This window comes from Mesoplodon densirostris, chromosome 6 (assembly GCF_025265405.1).
Source record: "Mesoplodon densirostris isolate mMesDen1 chromosome 6, mMesDen1 primary haplotype, whole genome shotgun sequence".
Taxonomy (NCBI): Eukaryota; Metazoa; Chordata; class Mammalia; order Artiodactyla; family Ziphiidae; genus Mesoplodon; species Mesoplodon densirostris.
Window position 1 is genome coordinate 65,659,114 of NC_082666.1, and position 19,644 is coordinate 65,678,757.

The following is a 19,644-nucleotide window of genomic DNA, read 5'->3' on the forward strand; positions in this document are numbered from 1 at the left end:
AGCCATGGCCGCTGAGCCTGCGTGTCCGGAGCCTGTGCTCCGCAACGGGAGAGGCCACAACAGTGAGAGGCCCGCATACCACACACACACACAAAAAAAAAAACAACAAAAAAACCACACACAAAAAAAGAATTGATTCATCCTTCTTTATTACTGCTAGAACGCTAGAACCATACCCTCTTGCTTGGATATGATGCAGAAATGTCATCCCTGTAAGGCAACATGTGCCCTCCTGAAGATCTTTGTTCCCAAAGGGGGAACACTTTTGAGAGGGTCCACAGCAGGTCTCATTAGATTATAATCTTTAACTGTTCCTTTAGATACTTGAGGCCCCCATGCCAAGGCACCAACAGGCAAAAAGAGGAGTCAGTTTAGTGGCGTAGGTAACTGACTATGCTGCTGTTACCTAGTGAAACAATGAGATATATTTTAGGCCCTATTGATCTGGGGGCACTTATTGACAATGACTGGCCCAATTGTGACAATTAAGACAAGAATAGGATCTCTGGCCAGAGAAGAACATGAAGAGTAGGGTTTAGAAGCCATGGGTCAAGTGACCAAGGCCAGGAGGTGTGCTAGATGAGCCTGAGGGGAACCTAAAACATTCAATAACTGTTGAAAGCAATGAGAATTAGCTGCACCCCGAGATGGAGATGCTGAGCACTCCTAGAATTCTTCTTCAACTCATTCCACTGCCCAATCATACTTCCTTCCCCTTCCTGAAACAGGTATTGATCCCCAGGGAACTTCTTAATAAATATGCTGCAGCCAACTCTATCTCAAAGATTCATTCTAAGCCTCTCAATTCTAAGACTCTTTCCAGGGCACCTAACTTATGGCAGTATTTTTTTTTTAACATCTTTATTGGAGTATAATTGCATTACAATTGTGTGTTAGTTTTTGCTGTATAACAAAGTGAATCAGCTATACATATACAAATATCCCCATATCTCCTCCCTTTTGCGTCTCCCTCCCACCTTCCCTATCCCACCCCTCTAGGTGGTCACAGTTACATTTGGTAGTGTATATATGTCCATGACACTCTCTCATTGGACACTCTCTCATTTCGTCCCAGCTTACCCTTCCCCCTCCCCGTGTCCTCAAGTCCATTCTCTATGTCTGTGTCTTTATTCCTATCTTGCCCCTAGGTTATTCAGAAGCTTTTTTTTTTTTTTTTTTTTAGATTCTATGCATATGTGTTGGCATACAGTATTTGTTTTTCTCTTTCTGACATACTTCACTCTGTATGACAGACTCTAGGTCTGTCCGCCTCACTACAAATAACTCAGTTTTGTTTCTTTTTATGGCTGAGTAATATTCCATTGTATATATGTGCCACGTCTTCTTTATCCATTCATCTGTCGATGGACACTTAGGTTGCTTCCATGTCCTGGCTATTGTAAATAGTACTGCAGTGAACATTGTGGTACATGACTCTCTTTGAATTATGGTTTTCTTAGAGTATATGCCCAGTAGTGGGATTGCTGGGTCATATGGTAGTTCTATTTTTAGTTTTTTTAAGGAATATGGCAGTATTCTTAACTAGAAGCCTTTCTAGTTGCGTTAATAAACCTAGACTAATCTTAGGATCTGTTATTTTCCAGTCAGTTTTTATTGTGTGGTCATTTGTGCCTTGCTATTTTGTTCATTCATCACAATACATGAGAATTTCTATAGAGAACTGTGTCAAAAGGCTGCTTAACCAATAAACCTTCAAGAATTCTCCTGACTGTAAAAGTATTTGATTGCATGAGTTGTATTTTGATCCAATACTTCATTTACTTTATCGCTGATTACTTCTAACCAAATTGCTATTTTCTAGCTGATGTTCTTTGGTTATATTTTATGTCACCAGTTCCTTTGGCCTTTCTCTTTTGTTCATAAAAATTAGTTATTATCTCTACCCACTCCATTTTGTCCGGAGCACAGGCTCCGGACGCGTAGGCTCAGCGGCCATGGCTCACGGGCCTAGCCGCTCTGCGGCATGTGGGATCTTCCCGGACCGGGGAACGAACCCGTGTCCCCTGCATCGGCAGGTGGAATCCCAACCACTGCACCACCAGGGAAGCCCTCACCCACTCCATTTTAAAGATGAGAAAACTCAGGACAGAAGAGAGAAAGCTGCCTACCCATGTTAGTGCTAATGCTCCTCTGTTTAAGTTTTCATCTCATACCTAAGCTTTCATTCCATGTTACTTTCCTATAGGAATTACTGATTAAAAGATTATGTCTTTTTCTGTCCTCTATGTCTTGTATACATGTTACCCACTAGATTCTGATCTCATCATACATGTCCTCTTTGTGACATGCTATAAAAATAATGCATCTTTATGTTAGATAATTCTGATTGTGAAAATAACCCAGTAAATGGTAGCTATCTGCTTTGAGGCAAGTTGTATAATGTTCTTCACATTGTAGAATGGGGAAATATTTTCCTGAGGATATGAATTAGATGTGGACAATTCAACATTCAGATACCAGTGAGCACTGGATAAATTAGGACAGGATAGCTGAGGTGCAACTGGAAACTGTACACTGAGGTTTTGTATCTAAACTTGAACATATTTCTTAAGCTGATTAAACTTAAACAATTTGATATATGGTTTGATATCAATGGAGGCACTCAGCTCCAATATTCTACTATAGTAGTAATACTGGGTTGGCCAAAAAGGTCATTCAGGTTTTTTCATAAAATGTTACAGAAAAACCTGAACGAACTTTTTTGCCAACCCAATATTTTATAATTATCTAACTGATTATTTTCCCCTACTAATTCACCCTGTGTCTGCATAATGACATACAGTCTCTTTTTCTGTCTTGGTCAAATACGTCAATTCCTATCTCTTTAATTTATAGGATTAAAATTTCTCTCCTTTTCTTCCTGTGATGGCAGATGAAATGTATTTAAAATGAAAAATACAATACTTGTTGGTTATTATACACAAATATACTAAATTTACTTGGAATTTTTGCATTTTAATGCCTTGTATGTTTCATCAGCTGATCTTTCAAATAGGGAATTGATGGTATTGTTCTCAATTATGCAAATATACCTAGAGGTTTTATTTCAATGTTCATATAATTGTTGATTGAAAAGGAAACTCTTCAACCAATGTACAGTGTTAAATGGATATATTTAATTTAAAAAGAAGATATTAATATAAGTAATGAATGGAATACCCAAGATGCTTTTAAATTTCTTTGGTTACAGGTCAAGCAGTAGCTCTAGCTGTACACATCTAGTAAAATTATAGTGGGGACCTAATTAGCTATATTCCCTATAGATGTAACTTAGCAAGACAAGAAAGTCATTTATTTGTGTTAAAATATTTTTCAGATGATACATAGGGAAGTCTGTGAGAAAACAGTGCATTAAAAGTATATCCAAGCAAGTGCTACTTAGCATACCATACCAACAATGACCTAAACACATTGTGTATAGGGGGAAAAATGTTAAGATATTTCAAAAATAAACATGTTGAATACTTTGTGGCTTTCTATTACTTGTTATATTAGATGTATTAACAGAATTTATCAAAATAAATCTAGATCTTGAGGCTGAATAGCTTGCTTAAATAAAATATCATACTATTAATACATTCATAAGTATGAAATAATTTATATAGGAAAAGGATGAGGACTTATATTGTTGAAAAAAATATCTCCTTAGTGCAGATTTTTTTTAGATTTTAACCTACTAATATTGAATGAGAGAAAAAATATGAAAATTAAAAAACAAAAGTGACTAGAATTTGTGTGTAGAGTATGATAAACTTACCATAGATACATATGAATATAGTATATAAAGCCCTCAGAAAGGAGACATTCCACTCTTTCAATCATTATTCACTCATTCATATATCTTCATTCATTCATTTATTTGTAAGCACCTACCAAGTGCAGATATTATCAGGCTGTATAACACATTATACTGCGGTAACAAATAACACTGCGGTAACAAAGGCCACTCCAGTTTTCTGCACCCATACAGTTTTTCTGTTGTAGACAAAGTATCAGCATGTGATTCAGTGCATATACTGTGCCCTGGAGGATGGCACCTCAGTGTTGCAGAATCCTTCCAAGCTGAACCATCAGCTTTATCTTCATCAGGCCATTCTAGCACTCTTTTAGGAAAGTGGCTTCAAGATAGTACAATATATGACATGTAGGATGCCTAGTCAAATTTCATGTTAATTATACCTAAATTGATCTAAGTGTTCAATGCAATCCCAATCAATACCCAAGTCACAAATGGAAGGAAATATTACCAAACATGTCAGATAAAAACTTGTACTCAGAATATATAAATAACAATTAAAGCTCAATGTTAAGACAGAAAGCTCCACAAAATATGCAAAATATTTAGACACTTCATGAAGAATGTCTAACAATGAGCAATAAATAGAACATGAAAAGATGACCAACAACATTAGTCACTTGGAAAATGCTACTTATATCCATATAATGATTCCATTGTGCACATAGTGGGAAGGTTACAATAACAATGATTTAGTACCAAATACTAGCCAGGATATAGAGCAGTTGGAACTCTGACATAGTGCTGGTGGGAATGCAAACTTTGTAGTTTCCTTGGAAAACAATTTGGCCATTTCTTATAAACATGCACTTAACATTTGACTGAAACATCCACTCTTAGGTATTTACCCGAGAAAAAGAATATATATGAGCCCAAAAAGACTCCTACATGAGTGTTCACAGCACCATGATTTGTAATATCCTCTAGCTGAAACAATACCAATGTACATCAACAGAGAATGGATAACCAAACCATGGTAAAGTCATACAATGAGAAAGATTATTGCAGCACTCTTCAATATAGCAAAACACTGAAAGTAACTCAAGGTTTCCATGAACAATGGGATCTACCATTTGCTGTAGTAATACAAAGGAATTCTATACAACAATGAAAATAAATGAAATATATGCGCATGTATCCACAAAGATGAAACTTAAAAACACAAAGCAGAGGAGAAATAGTAATTGTAGAGAAAAAATATATATATAATGTTCTTCTGTTTATATAAAAAACAAAACTATATCTTAAGGATTCATATGAATGTGGTAAATTTCAAAAAAAAAAAAATTAAACAGTTAACAAAAACGTAGTAATTATCCTGGAGGAGAAGGAAAGGGAAGAATAAGCCATAGAAAATAGGCACACAGAGTTCTTCAAATATATAGGCCAACTTTTATTTCTTAATGTGTGGATATTCACTTTTACCCACTTCATTTAAACTGAATGCATGCTTCATATGTACATGATATTGATGAATGTGTATATGTATGTGCATTTGTATATAATCTTTATATAATTAATGTTTAATATATTGCAATTTTTTAAGGGCTACAAGTAGAAAATGAGGTTCTTACTTGGGCAGAAAGTGTCTGAGCTGTGTTTTACAATGTATTTCTTTAATCCCCAAGTCAATTTTTAAACTACCATCATATATATCCTTGGAAAAGTAATTTCAGAACAACTGTCATTTCAGAGCAACTGTGCATGATAAAGGGAGGGGAAACATTGCTTGTTGAACTCCTAGCTGTAAAGACAGCTCCAACTTAATTTTCATTAACTAGGAAGGCAATTTATATTTGCAGTTCCTTACTAAGTGAAATAGGTGGAAAGAAATACAAAATGATTATGATAAGAGAAAGGAAGGCCAACAAGTTTAGATAAAACTCCCTTGAAATTTATGTGGAAAATGTAAAAATTAATGCTTCAACTTAACACCTGAATACAGCAAGCAAATGCTTTTCCCAAGCAAATATAGAAAATAATTGAATGTGGGAGATGCAAATAGGCAAATTTTTCTTACTATAGATTAAAATGGTTATTATAGAATTATTATTAATTCTTCCTAATACATTTTATATTCTTTTTAAAAAATAGTACCTATATTCCCTTACTTTAGCTCATTTTTATCATTCACAATTAATCTTTTCCAGGACATCTTAGCTGCTCATTCCTCACAAGAAGCACTTAGTAATATTTGTTTTTCATGTTAAAGTAAACATTATCATGTGTGAAAAAAATTGAAATCTAAGACTCATACCTAGGGCTGAGTGTCTTACAGACTAGACTAAGCAGTTACCAGAATCCTTGATTTCTTTTCTGGCTCTCTCACATAAGTATTACATGAACTTTGGTCTCTCTGTCTCAGTTTCCTCATGTGTTAAAACAGTATCAGTAAGCTATACTTTATAGGATTATTATAAAGATTAAATAATTTGATGCATATAAAAATCTTTTATAGAACAGGGTATGGAACATATAAAATTTTGATAAATATTATTTCTTATTGGCCAACCAAACTCTGTATACATAGCAATGTATGACATACAATATGTATCATACTGTATATAAGGTTGTTCAAAACATTAATTGGGTGAGATTTCAAAAAATATGACAAGTGTATGAATTCAGTGGATAGACAATGTAAGCCTAGAAATTTGATTTCCAACATGGATGGTAAACAAAATGTCTCACTGGTACTGGGATAATGTGGAAGTCTAGACACTGGAACAACTGCCTCCAAGAAAAGAGCCTAGTCGTTGAAATAGGGAAAAGAGTCTTTGTTAGGTAAATTCCATGATTCTTTCTTTCAAGGAATTTGGGATATAGACAGAATAAAATAAAAATTTCTAAGTCAGAATCATTATGGCCAAATTAAAAACAAAACAAAACAAACAATTGAAAAACAAAAAAAAAAACAGCTGGTAAACTGAAGTCCTAGAAAACCTGGGAGGCTGTAAATTGGAATGTTTGAAAGTTGTCTATAGTAAAGATTTTCTGGAGCAGCTGCAGGGGATTAAGAGGGATTTCGAGAAAAGGAAGGAAGGAAGGAAGGAAGGGAGGGAGGGAGGGAGGGAGGGAGGTTGCTGTAGGTTTATGGACTATTTCCTCTTTAAAATTCTTTGAGAAATACTACATAAATACATATAGGAATTCTATTTCAATTATCTTTTGCTTGCAAAAGTTTCTAAACACTATTTTCTGAAAAATTAGAGTTACTTGAAGGTTGTGGGTTTTATTTTTGCTTGTTATTGTCAGTGATCTTTTTAGTTTCTGTGCATTATTTCCTTCTCAATCCTTAATACTCTAATAGTTTAGTGAACTATGTGTGCCTTCTTGGAGTGAAAAATGTTGAGATGGATATTTTATTTGGTTTGAATAAGGATGGTGATAGGAAAATTATTCCTAAACATTATTTAAACTCTAAAACTTGTTTTAAAGAACTTGTCTAGTAATTTAAATACCTGAATCATCTATATGTATAAGAGAATGTGTTTTCTCTTGAGTTTTGGACACATTCTCCTGGTTCTTTGTGTTTTTTAATATTTTTAAATTGCATTCCAGACATTGTGTACAAATGAACTGGGAAGGCTGGAGCATAATATTTTGTTATGTAAATGTTTATTTCCAGAGATGGCAACGCCTTTTCAGTATGTGGTGGAAAAGTTGAGGAGGTTATCATATAGTTTCAAATTAGATTCAAGTTGAGCTAGAGATAGGTCATCATTTTAATTATACTGAATTTATCTTTGATTATTCCAATGCCCAACATCCCAAACCATATATTTTCCCCTCATTACTCAGATTGGAAGAAAGGTGGCATCAATCTCAAGTAGTTTAGGTTCACTTTTGGATTCTACTCCAGTAAAGTCCTAGTATCCAATTACTGTGAGAGTGTACAAAAATATATGATTTATATATGTCATCAACCCCTAATTCCCTGTTGCTTTCTTGCAAAACTATGAGAGAGAGAATATTAGGATGAGGAATTGCTTGATTAAACTATCTGTCCTTGTATTAGTGCTCTTATAGATTCTGATTCACCCCACCAAACTTAAGTGTTCTCCCAAGCTGTCTGTTCTCTCCATCTCTTCACTAAATTTCCACCTGTCCATACCTATAGTGTAAGCCCATCTTCATGTGCAGAAGCTGTCAACACTCTGCTCACTTATGAACATCTATTTTACTCTAAAGTATAATTTTCTCAAGTCTTCCTTACATCCAATCCACGTCACAAAATCCATATAAAATATGTAAAATTAATTTTAATAATATATTAGGTAACCTAATATATTTAAATATTATCATTTAAAATCAATTATACTACAATTAAAAATAGAATAAAATATTATCATTTCCACCTGTAATCAATATAAAATTATTAATGCAATATTGTACATTATTTTTATACTAAATTTGAAATCTGGTATGTACTTTACAGCACATCACAATTTATACACTAGAATTTTGTTGGTAATACTGGATCTCTGTGTATTTTATAAAATTTACAGTTGAAAAAGTAGATTTACATAACCAAACTGTTCCAAATATAATTAAAGTTTTGTGAATAAGCAAATCAAGTAACAGGTTTTATAGTTTAACTAGAATTACAAATAAATTAAATTAAAAATTTAGATATTCAACTCTACTAGCCACATTTCAAGTGCTCTATTGCCACATGTGGTTAATGGCTACCATATTGTTGAGCGCAACTCTATTCCCCTTGTCTTGAATTTTCTTCTCTCTGAACTTACTTTCCTAACTCTTGCCTTCTTGCCAAAGCTCACCACTTAAAATTAACTTATTATATTTTATAGTCTTCTTACCTCCTACCAATATGTGGGCTTTACAAGGTCAGCAGGCTTTATCTACTATATTCATTGATATATCACAAGCAGCTAAAAAGTGCCCAATGGATAGTAAGTGCTCAATTAAACATCATTGAATGAATGGATTTTCCCAAGAATATACTGCAACGTATTGTGTTAAATTGGCTGATCTTATTTTTCACATTTATAGACAAATTGGTTTTGAATGCATACTGATTTGAACTCTACAATACAGTGTAGTAGGACATGGTTTCTCCTTTTTGTACTGCATTATAATAAGAAAAAATAGAAGATCTAACAGAGAAGTAATGAGATTCCAGGTATGTTTGTCCCTGTCCTCCTCTGTCTTTGTCTTTTCCAAGAATTGTTAGTTAGGGTAAAGTGATAGTGTTTTAGGTTTTTTAGTTTGGTTGTTTGGTTGGATTTTTGGGTGTAAGAAGGAGTGAGAAGACAACAGTTGCTTTCCTGAATATATCAGAAATTACAATCAGCTACAATAAGCATCAATTGTGCTATCCCTTACATGTAAATGTCCCAATTGTTAGTCTTACAAAGCCTCTACTTTTTTATCTTCCTTATTGATTATCAAAGCAAACACTGCCTTGACATGTATTTACAGCAGGAACTTGCTATTTTATGCAACACTAATTCAAGATTTTCATAGAAGAAACTAAGGGGAAAATACCTAGTCCAAATTTGTACACCAAGCTGATGGCAAAACTTTGAGACTCTCATTCCTTATGTGAATTGGGAACTCCATGTGTTCACTATATTTGTATCATTGATCAAGACATTACTATGCTAACAGAATCTACAGAAGCAACAGATGGCTACTTTTATTTTTATCTAAGAGATCAGCTGATATCTTAATGTCACTTTATTTTTAGTACCTTGCATCCCTCAGTCTTGCATATTATTGGTATATCTTAGGCCAAGTTTAAATTGGTCGGGAAAATCACAACGAATTCCCAACCCCAACAGTGATAGCAGACAATTTCTTCCTCCCCATCGAGTCTGTCTCCAGATTACCATTCAAACTCTAAAATCACCATACCTATTTTGGACTTGGCTTTATTCATTCTGACCACATAGAGTGAATTCTGTTCTCTACACTCAGGAGGCTTGATTTAAACAAAACCTGTGAATACATCACAGGTTTTATTGTATCTGTTTTAAATAGATCCAATTTGATTTTATTTGGTTTTGCTTTATTAATTTCCCAAAATGTTTGTTAGTAAAATTTGACAGCGCCTAGCGAATCGAATGATTAATTGATGGATATATTAACTCTATTTTTGTAGCTTACAGCTGTAACTATAGGCTACACTTGCAAATGTTAACCCAGCTTTTTAGGAAATTCCCAAGCTCTAAGACAGCTACAGAATGAATTATCTTTGGGCTCTGTCAGCTTTTTATACAGTACTTGTTTGAAAGTGAGGCTTGGGGTAAGGGAGTGGGAGTAGGAGCAGACAAGTGACAAGTGAAAATAATTTTTACATTGTAGACTACAGATGGGCTAGTAATAACTACTAGCTATTAAATGATCGAAGTGATCAGGCAATTTGCAGTGAAAAGGCAATCAGGAGAAAACTAGTGTATTAAGATATAATAATAGTACGTTGTTTATTATGTGTGCTCTTTATTTTTTGGGAACCTTCCAGAATCTTAATCATCAACTCAGAAATATCATTTGCTGAAAAGTCAGTTTGAATTCAATTAGGAGATAAAGATTTCCCTGTCAGAAACTGAAACCAACCAGCTGCATCCAGCAAGCTTTAGCTTTCAAGTTTCTCGATGAAGGGACTATGATATTCTATCATCATCTGACTCTCAGACTGTAGCTGACGACCAATGTTACTGTCAAACACAATGATCTTGCTGTAATTATTCACTTGGCATCTGACTTCTAGACGTTAGCCATAATAGCTTAAAGTATTAATTTTGCACTTGGGATATTTATTTTCTCTCTCCTTATGTCACTGGAACCATTTAGAGCAACTGAACCGATACTTAAGTCCCTGGCAGCAGTTTTAGTGAAAGGAAAACTTTAGTCCATTATAGCTGAACTCAGTTCAACAAAAAGGAGGCACATTAAGTCATGTGTGCAGTTCACACTTTGTTTACATGAATGCTCCTTACCATTGCAGGTGTTTTCTCCTCAGAGAAGTAGAAATTATGGAAATATCCATGCACTCTTTTTTGAGATCTGCTTTCTTAGGAAAACTAAGATCAATAGCAGAATGCATACAGTTTTAGACACTAACATCCTATAACCTTAGGTAGAACATTTTAATCATCCCAGTTTTGTGTTTTGTAATTTAGTTATATTTTCATCTTGGGAACTGGTTGTTTACTTAGAGGTATTTTGATTTAGCAAAAGGACAACACAATATTTTCAGTACACTAAACATTTAAATTGTTTGGTGACTATTAGTCCAAACATGAAGAATGAGGGGTAAAATTAAGGACTATAAAATCATAAAAGGCATATTTAATTAGAACAATAGAATTTTTTGCTCACTATATGCTAATATAATAGAAAAGCAGCAGTTTCTCTAAAATTTGAAAGTGATATATTTGTATGTACAAAATACTTTGCAAAGTGGATAGTAAGTATACAGAGAGAAACTACACACAGAGATGTAATTCAAATCAGTATACTTTTACATAAAAGTTTAGATAAAATATATACAATGGAATATTAGCCATAAAAAGAAACGAAATTGAGTTATTTGCAATGAGGTCGATGGACATAGAGACTGTCATACAGAGTGAAGTAAGTCAGAAAGAGAAAAATAAATACCATATGCTAACACTTATATATGGAATCTAAAACAAAACAAAACAAAAAAACGGTTCTGAAGAACCTAGGGGCAGGACAGGAATAAAGACGCAGACATAGAGAATGGACTTGAGGACATGGGGAGGAGGAAGGGTAAGCTGGAATGAAGTGAGAGAGTGGCATAGACTTATATATACTACCAAATGTAAAATAGATAGCTAGTGGGAAGCAGCTGCATAGCACAGGGAGATCAGCTCTATGCTTTGTGACCACCTAGAGGGGTGGGATAGGGAGGGTAGCAGGGAGATGAAAGAGTGAGGGGATATGGGGATATATGTATATGTATAGCTGATTCACTTTGTTATACAACAGAAACCAACACACCATTGTAAAGCAATTATATTCCAATAAATATGTTAAAAATTTTTTTAAAATAAATAAACAATAAAAATATTGGGTACATATATTTAATGAGCTTCTGCATGAATTGAGAATATTTAGACAGTACATCTTTAGACATTTTAGACTACACAAAGCACAAATGAAAAACTTAAAGGATGTAAGTCATCTTTTGAGACAGTATATTTGAAACAAGGCAGATATTCGTTTTCTGATAGATAAGTATTTTCTAATAGAAATGTAATATGAGATGCATATTTAATTTAAAATTTATAGTAGTCATATCAAAAATTTTAAAACAAGTATAATTCATTTTGATAATATATTTAAAAATATATCAAAATACTATTTTAATATGTAACCAACAGAAATTATTAATGAGAATTATAGTTCATCTCATTAAGATGCTACGTTTTATTCTAAAATAATTTATCTTGTCTTCGCTTTCATAAAAGTTATAGTAGAAAATAGAGACACACATACCAAGGTTTTCCAGACAAATCTAAAATTTCCAATAACTGGACTGAGAACCAAAAGATTGTTTTAATTTAATATTTGATCCAACATGGATATACGAGTTTGTCTACTTGAGAATAAATTATTTGATTTTTAAAAACAAATCAATTTCAAAATTACATCTGTAAATAGGTAAATTACCTAACCTTTGGGTAAATTCAGTACTATTAATGCCAAATTCAAGTGTGATGCATAAACTGAAAAGCAGCTTTAAATTTATCAATATCAAAAATGTTCTCTTGGGCTTCCCTGGTGGCGCAGTGGTTGAGAGTCCGCCTGCTGATGCAGGGGACTCGGGTTCGTGCCCTGATACGGGAAGATCCCACATGCCACGGAGCGGTTGAGCCCGTGAGCCATGGCTGCTGAGCCTGCGCGTCTGGAGCCTGTGCTCCGCAACGGGGGAGACCACAACAGTGAGAGGCCCGCATACTGCAAAAAAACAAACAAAAATGTTCTCTTAAATCTTTCTCTTAGTTTTTGCAGCCAATTCACATAATACTGTTGATAAGAATTAAAATCTTCTCCATTTAGACATGTAAGACAATGTCTAAAATCACCTTTATTGATGTGTATCGAGTTAACATTAATTTTTAACACAAATCCTTTTACCTGTCTAACTAGGCCACAGATAAGCACTTGTTTTCCTTATAGCTCTAAATCGAACTCCATCATTTTCAGTGCAATATCTGTGAGAGAATATAAACCACGTGGCCACTTACTGTCTTTGATGAAATAATTTTTTATGAAGTATTTTTTTATATAATTTTTTAAATTAATTAATTTATTTTGGCTGCATTGGGTATTCGTTGCTGTGTTCGGGCTTTCTCTAGTTGCCGTGAGTGGGGGCTACTCTTCATTGTGGTACTCAGTCTTCTCATTGTGGTGGCTTCTCTTGTTGCAGAGTACGGGGTCTAGGCACGCAGGCTTCAGTAGTTGTGGCTCACGGGCTCTAGAGCACAGGCTCAGTAGTTGTGGCGCACGGGCTTAGTTGCTCTGCAGCATGTGGGATCTTACCAGACCAGGGCTCAAACCAGTGTCCCCTGTGTTGGCAGGAGGATTCTTCACCACTGTGCCACCAGGGAAGCCCTATCAAGCATTTTTTAATACTTAGGTAATCTTGAATTTTAGCTAATTGTAGACTAAATCTGTGTGAAACGCTTATACTACACAACCAGCGAGCATTGGCAAAGGACTAAGTTATTAAATTCATTCAATGAATTCATTGTCTTTTTATTCTTTCATCACTCACATACATTGTTCATTACTGAATGGTTTTAACAACTCTATCCATGACATATTCCAGAGTCTGTTCCAGAAAACTGAATGTAAATATTTTCAATATTTAGTAGAGTGGAGCAAATCAATAAGGGAAAAATCAGTCCTTCGTTTTAAGATTCTAATCAATCCAGATTAATATCTCACAAGGCTAGAGTACAGTCCATTGAAATAGCAATTAAGTTTTTTCACATCTAGCTGATATTCTTCTATGATAAATGTAAATAAATAAAAAGTGTCTGTGTAAGAGTTTAATATTATTGTTGTTATTGAATTCAATAAAATGTTTATTAGTAAATTTAAAAGTCCTTTGACACAAAACAAACCAAATGTAGTAATTTTACATTATCTCTTACATTGCAGCACTCACCTAAACCTAAAGAAACTACTTAACATTTTTCAAAATTTGAATAAATTGATCTTTGATGTGCTTAGAAAGTTATAGGAATTTACACATTTTAAAAAGGTCATATATTCTATAACTAATTGTTTGATGGCTTTATTGTAAAATATCTTTATTATTTTTTTATTTTACTAGTTTCTAACAATATTTCCATAACTGAAATAATCATTATTTGTACTTTCTTTCTCATTATTTTTTCAAGAATCCAAGCTCCTTTAAAGCTTGCCAAACCTACAAGCTCAGATTTTGTTTAAAAAAATTTAAAATATTTGGTGGCTATTTTAATTCTAATATCAAGTGATTAATCTCAGATATCATGTTTTGACTATTTACACGAAACATCTTATCAAATGTACTATGTATTTACGGACAAGGTCTCTTTACATTCCCCACTTTATTATCTTTAAAACTTTTTCTTGCGAAAGTACCAAACAGCTTTTTGTTTTGCTCTGCTGCAAAAAATGCAATTATCATTCGTACTAACATGTAATTCATATCTTGTTGTAGTAAACTTTTATCTTTACTGTTCCAATCATAACACTAGTTTTTGCATCTCCAATAGATACTGCATCAAAAATATGCCTTCAGTTTAAATTTTTAAAACTGCCCATACTTAATTTTAACCTAATTTATGTTAAAACTATAATTATTTTAAGTTAATTATCAATTAAGATTTAAACAGATATCATTGTGTATTGTTTTATCTGCATAACGTATTCAAATAGACACATTATAATGGCACATTTATGCCTAGAAAAATCATTCAAATTAAATCAATCCAATGGCACAGACTAGATGAAAGGTTTACCTGTTTATATGTAATGCTAGAAACAATATATTCACCCCATAGCAAACTACAGTAAAACAATATCTTACATGATACAACAAAGTAAAAGGTAGTATTACAAAAACAAAGTTTTATGCCAATAAGAAATACTTTATATGCTTCAGTTTTTAAGTTTAAATTGATTAAAGTTAAATAATATTGGGCTTCCCTCGTGGTGCAGTGGTTAAGAATCTGCCTGCCAGTGCAGGGGAAATGGGTTCGAGCCCTGGTACTGGAAGACCCCACATACCACAGAGTAACTAAGCCCGTGCACCACAACTACTGAGCCTGCACTCTAGAACCCACGAGCCACAACTACTGAGCCCGCAAGCCAAAACTACTGAAGCCCACGTGCCTAGAGCCTGTGCTCCGCAACAAGAGAAGCCACCGCAATGAGAGGCCCGCACACCACAATGAAGAGTAGCCCCCGCTCGCCGCAACTAGAGAAAAACCTGTGCATAGCAACAAAGACGCAGTGCAGCCAAAAATAAAACAAAAATTTTTTAAATTAAAAAAATCTATTAAAAACCCAATTCCTCAGATGCATTAGTCCCACTATAAATGCTCCCTTTCTACATGTGTCTAGTGGATACAATATTGCATAGCACAGACCTAGACTGAAATTCCTAGCATGTGTGAAAAAAAGGGATATGTTTTGGAAGAGATGCTGCTTGGAGAAGCAAAATAAAGAAATAGAGTTAATGACACGAACTTGTCCATGCTATCAAAGCAGGGGGTGCTTAAACTCAAAAAGGAGACTCCGTTGACAAACCTATGCCAGTTGTTGAGATGGAAGAACTAGACGTTCAGAGCTTGATACAACTAATTTCTCCCATCGTGACTGCAAGTTTACTCTGCTTCATTCTTATAATCTGCATTCTTTTGTGTTTTCTATGGGGTATGCTAGAATAACATACAGCCAATATGAACATGTATCTCTATTTGCAAATTTTTACATTAACTATGTGAATCATGATCTTTTGAATTTTGTGAATATAGGCAGGTTGAATTAACCTATCCAAGTCTAAACAATTCTGAAACTGATGTGACATGCAGACTAAGTAGTAAATTATGTTGTTGTAAATAACCAAGGGAAGTGTGATATTATTTGTCATTTTGTTGCCACCAGCTGTTTTTATAAGAATGATCTGAATGCTCAGTTTTTTCTTTTTTCATAGTTTCAGGTCCAATTGAAAACCTTTCTTTAACAGTTTTGCAAATAATCATCTTAGAGGTATTCCTATTTTTTTAAGTGCTCTAACATGTTCTTTACTACTGTTGCAATTTGGAGAAAAACTAGTCTATTAATCCATTATTAAGTATTTAATAAAGTTAGTATTTTTGACCTTTAATATTTTCTTTAAAATTATCTTTGTTCTGTTTTCCCAGTTGGTAATTTCATTTTTCATTTATAGAAAATATGGCTTGAAATTTGTTCAGACAATTGCAAAATCTTTTGAAAAGCTCAGCATCTGTCCTCTGTCAAATTTAGGATCATCCCTCTGACCCACCTGTCACTACTTGATCATGCTGCTTTGTCTTTGATAGTCAATTTCTAATGTTAAGTCACTTCTTCATTTTTGGATACCACAGCATCAGGCTATATGTTATGCATTCTCTCTACAAGTTTCTAATTCCTAAAAGAAGTTATAAAGAATTTTAAGAATGAAGAAATAGCAGTATTAGTTGCAATTAATAAATAATATTTTAGCAACTAATTTATAATCAATTAAAATGTAGGAAATATTTAAGCAGACCACATTTCTTCCAGAATGTTAGCTATTATAGAATCTTTTAGTTTTCAGATCAATTCTGTGAAAATGTATTTATTTCTAGGCAAATCTTATTGTTATAAGAACAATACTATGGGGCCTCCCCGGTGGCGCAAGTGGTTGGGAGTCCGCCTGCCGATGCAGGGGATACGGGTTCGTGCCCCGGTCTGGGAGGATCCCATATGCCGCGGAGCGGCTGGGCCCGTGAGCCATGGCCGCTGAGCCTGCGCGTCCGGAGCCTGTGCTCCGCAACGGGAGAGGCCACAGCAGTGAGAGGCCCGCATACCGCAAAAAAAAAAAAAAAAAAAGAACAATACTATGGCCTGTTTCTTTATCTTGTATTCATCCTCCTTACTGAACTCTATGGTTAAGTCCTGAGTTTTCAGTGTATTCACTGGAACTTTCTAGAGAAAAAACTTTGTTAGAAATCAATGTCTAAAATTACCAGTGATTAGGGGTTTCCATGACTACCCTCAAGTCCAATGATTCACCAGTGGGCCCACAGGACTCAATAGCAGGTAAAACTCATGGCTAAATTTCATTATAGCAAAGGTTATTGAGTAAAAGCAAAATAAAAATACATGTATTAAGCAAAGTCCAGAGAGGTTAAGTGCAGACAACTGAGTCTTTCCTATTCAGCACTAAAGAGAATGCTACTGGCAAATTTGTAATTTTAGTGCACAAGTCTTGTACTTCTTTTGATAAACTTATTCCTAAGTATTTTATTCATTTCAATGCTACTGTAAATGAATTTTTTTCTTGATTTCACTTTAGACTCTTCATTAATGTATAAGAATGAAACTGATATACTCATCTTGTATTCTACAACCTTGCTGAAATTATTTATTACTAAGACTGTTTTAAAACTTACTAAAATGGCACAGTAGTTGAGTGTTTTTGTGGATCCCTCAGGACTTTTTTTCATACAATACCAAAACATCTGTGAATATAGAAAATTTTACTTCTTTTACAATCTGGGGCCCTTTAATTTGTTTCTTGACTTATTGTACTGGCAAGAGTATCTTGTACAATGTTAAACGGAAGTTGTGAGACTAGGCATCCTTGCCTTGTTCCTGATATTAGGGGAAAAGCATTCAGTTTTTTGTCGTGATGTATGATGGTAGCTATGGGCTTTACACAGATGTCCTTCATTAAGCTGAGGAACTTCTATCCCAATCTTAATTGTTGAGATGTTTTTACCATGAAAAATGTTAGATTTCATCAAGTGCCTTTTATTTATCTATTGACATTATCACATTTTTTGTCTTTATTCTATTAATATGATGTACTTCAGAGATTTATTTTCATAAATTAAATCAATCTTGTATTCCTTAGATAAATACCACTAGATCATGGCATATATTATATATATATATGTTGGTAGATTCAGTTTGGGTTTCTATAATTTTAATGGAATTACATGTGTGCCAAAAATATTCAATGTTCAAGCAAATTTTTTCAACATATTTACTGGAGTGTAATAGTTTTACAATGTTGTGTTGGTTTCTGTTGTATAACAAAGTGAATCAGCTATATGTATACATATATCCCCATATCCCCTTCCTCCTGTGCCTCCCTCCCACCCTCCCTATCCCACCCCTCTAGGTGGTCACAAAGCGCTGAGCTGATCTCCCTGTCCTATGCAGCTGCTTCCCACTAGCTAGCTATTTTACATTTGGTGGTATATATAAGTCCATGCCACTCTCTCACTTAGTTCCAGTTTACCCTTCCCCCTCCCCATGTCCTCAAGTCCATTCTCTATGTCTGCATCTTTATTCCTGTCCTGCCCCTAGGTTCAACAGAAACATTTTTTTTTTAGATTCCATATATATGTGTTAGCATATGGTATTCGTTTTTCTCTGTCTGTCATACAGAGTGAAGCAAATATTTTTGTAATCTCTTTCCTGAATTTGATGATCCCCACCAGTAAGAATTCTCCAAAGAGACTTACAAATTCTCTCAGTCTGAACTCCATCACTGTCCTGCCTGGCTTTCCATTAATTATCTCATGATTCTTCTGCTTTCCTATGGAGTCCACATTCCATAAATTTTCAAGCATAATCCATAGGTCACAGGTAATTCTTCTTTTATCTTGGCATATATAATATTTAAATATATTTACATAGTTAATATTAATGTAATATATGTATATTAAAGTTTTACATTTATCACCTTGTCTTCCATTTTGCAAGGCTGTATAGATTTTCAATAATAGGTTGGTAGAAGTTCCAAACCTACAAGGGCTATTTTTCTATCTGCTCTTTTAATGGACTCTATTTGAAGCTTTGTAAGAGACATTGTAGCATTTTCCTTGGTTCTGGTTCCTTAAGCAGAAGTTATTCCAGTGTGCATTCTTATACTTTACCTTTCCTTCCTTGTTACATTGTTATGGATCACACATACCCTTGCTCATATTCTAACAATAAAAATACTGCTTCCCTTTTCTAGTACCTCTTTAAGAGCAGTCAGATCTGGGAGACAATCCTTGTATTTTTATATATGTCTTCCAGAGATTTAAAATATAAAGTGATCTTTTCATATCTTTCCAGTAAATTCTGGTGATAGCCATAATTCTCTTAAAATAATCATTCTATTCCTTCAGTTTAAGCAATCAGCTTTTATGAATTTTGTTATTATTCTCCCAATACTCTCTTTTATTTTTTTTTGCGGTACGCGGGCCTCTCCCTGTTGTGGCCTCTCCCGTTGCGGAGCACAGGCTCCGGACGCGCAGGGTCAGTGGCCATGGCTCACAGGTCCAGCCGCTCCACGGCATGTGGGATCTTCCCTGACCAGGGCATGAACCCGTGTCCCCTGCATCAGCAGGAGGACTCTCAACCACTGCGCCACCAGGGAAGCCCCCAATACTCTCATTTTGACAATAATATTGAATCATATATTCCAACCATTCCAGTTTATCCTTGAAATTCTGAGGAAACCATTACTAGAGACAGAGTGTTCCAAGCATAGATCGTCGAAACTGTCTTCTTAGAAAATTCACTGTTTATCTAAATATCTGTTTATATGGGCA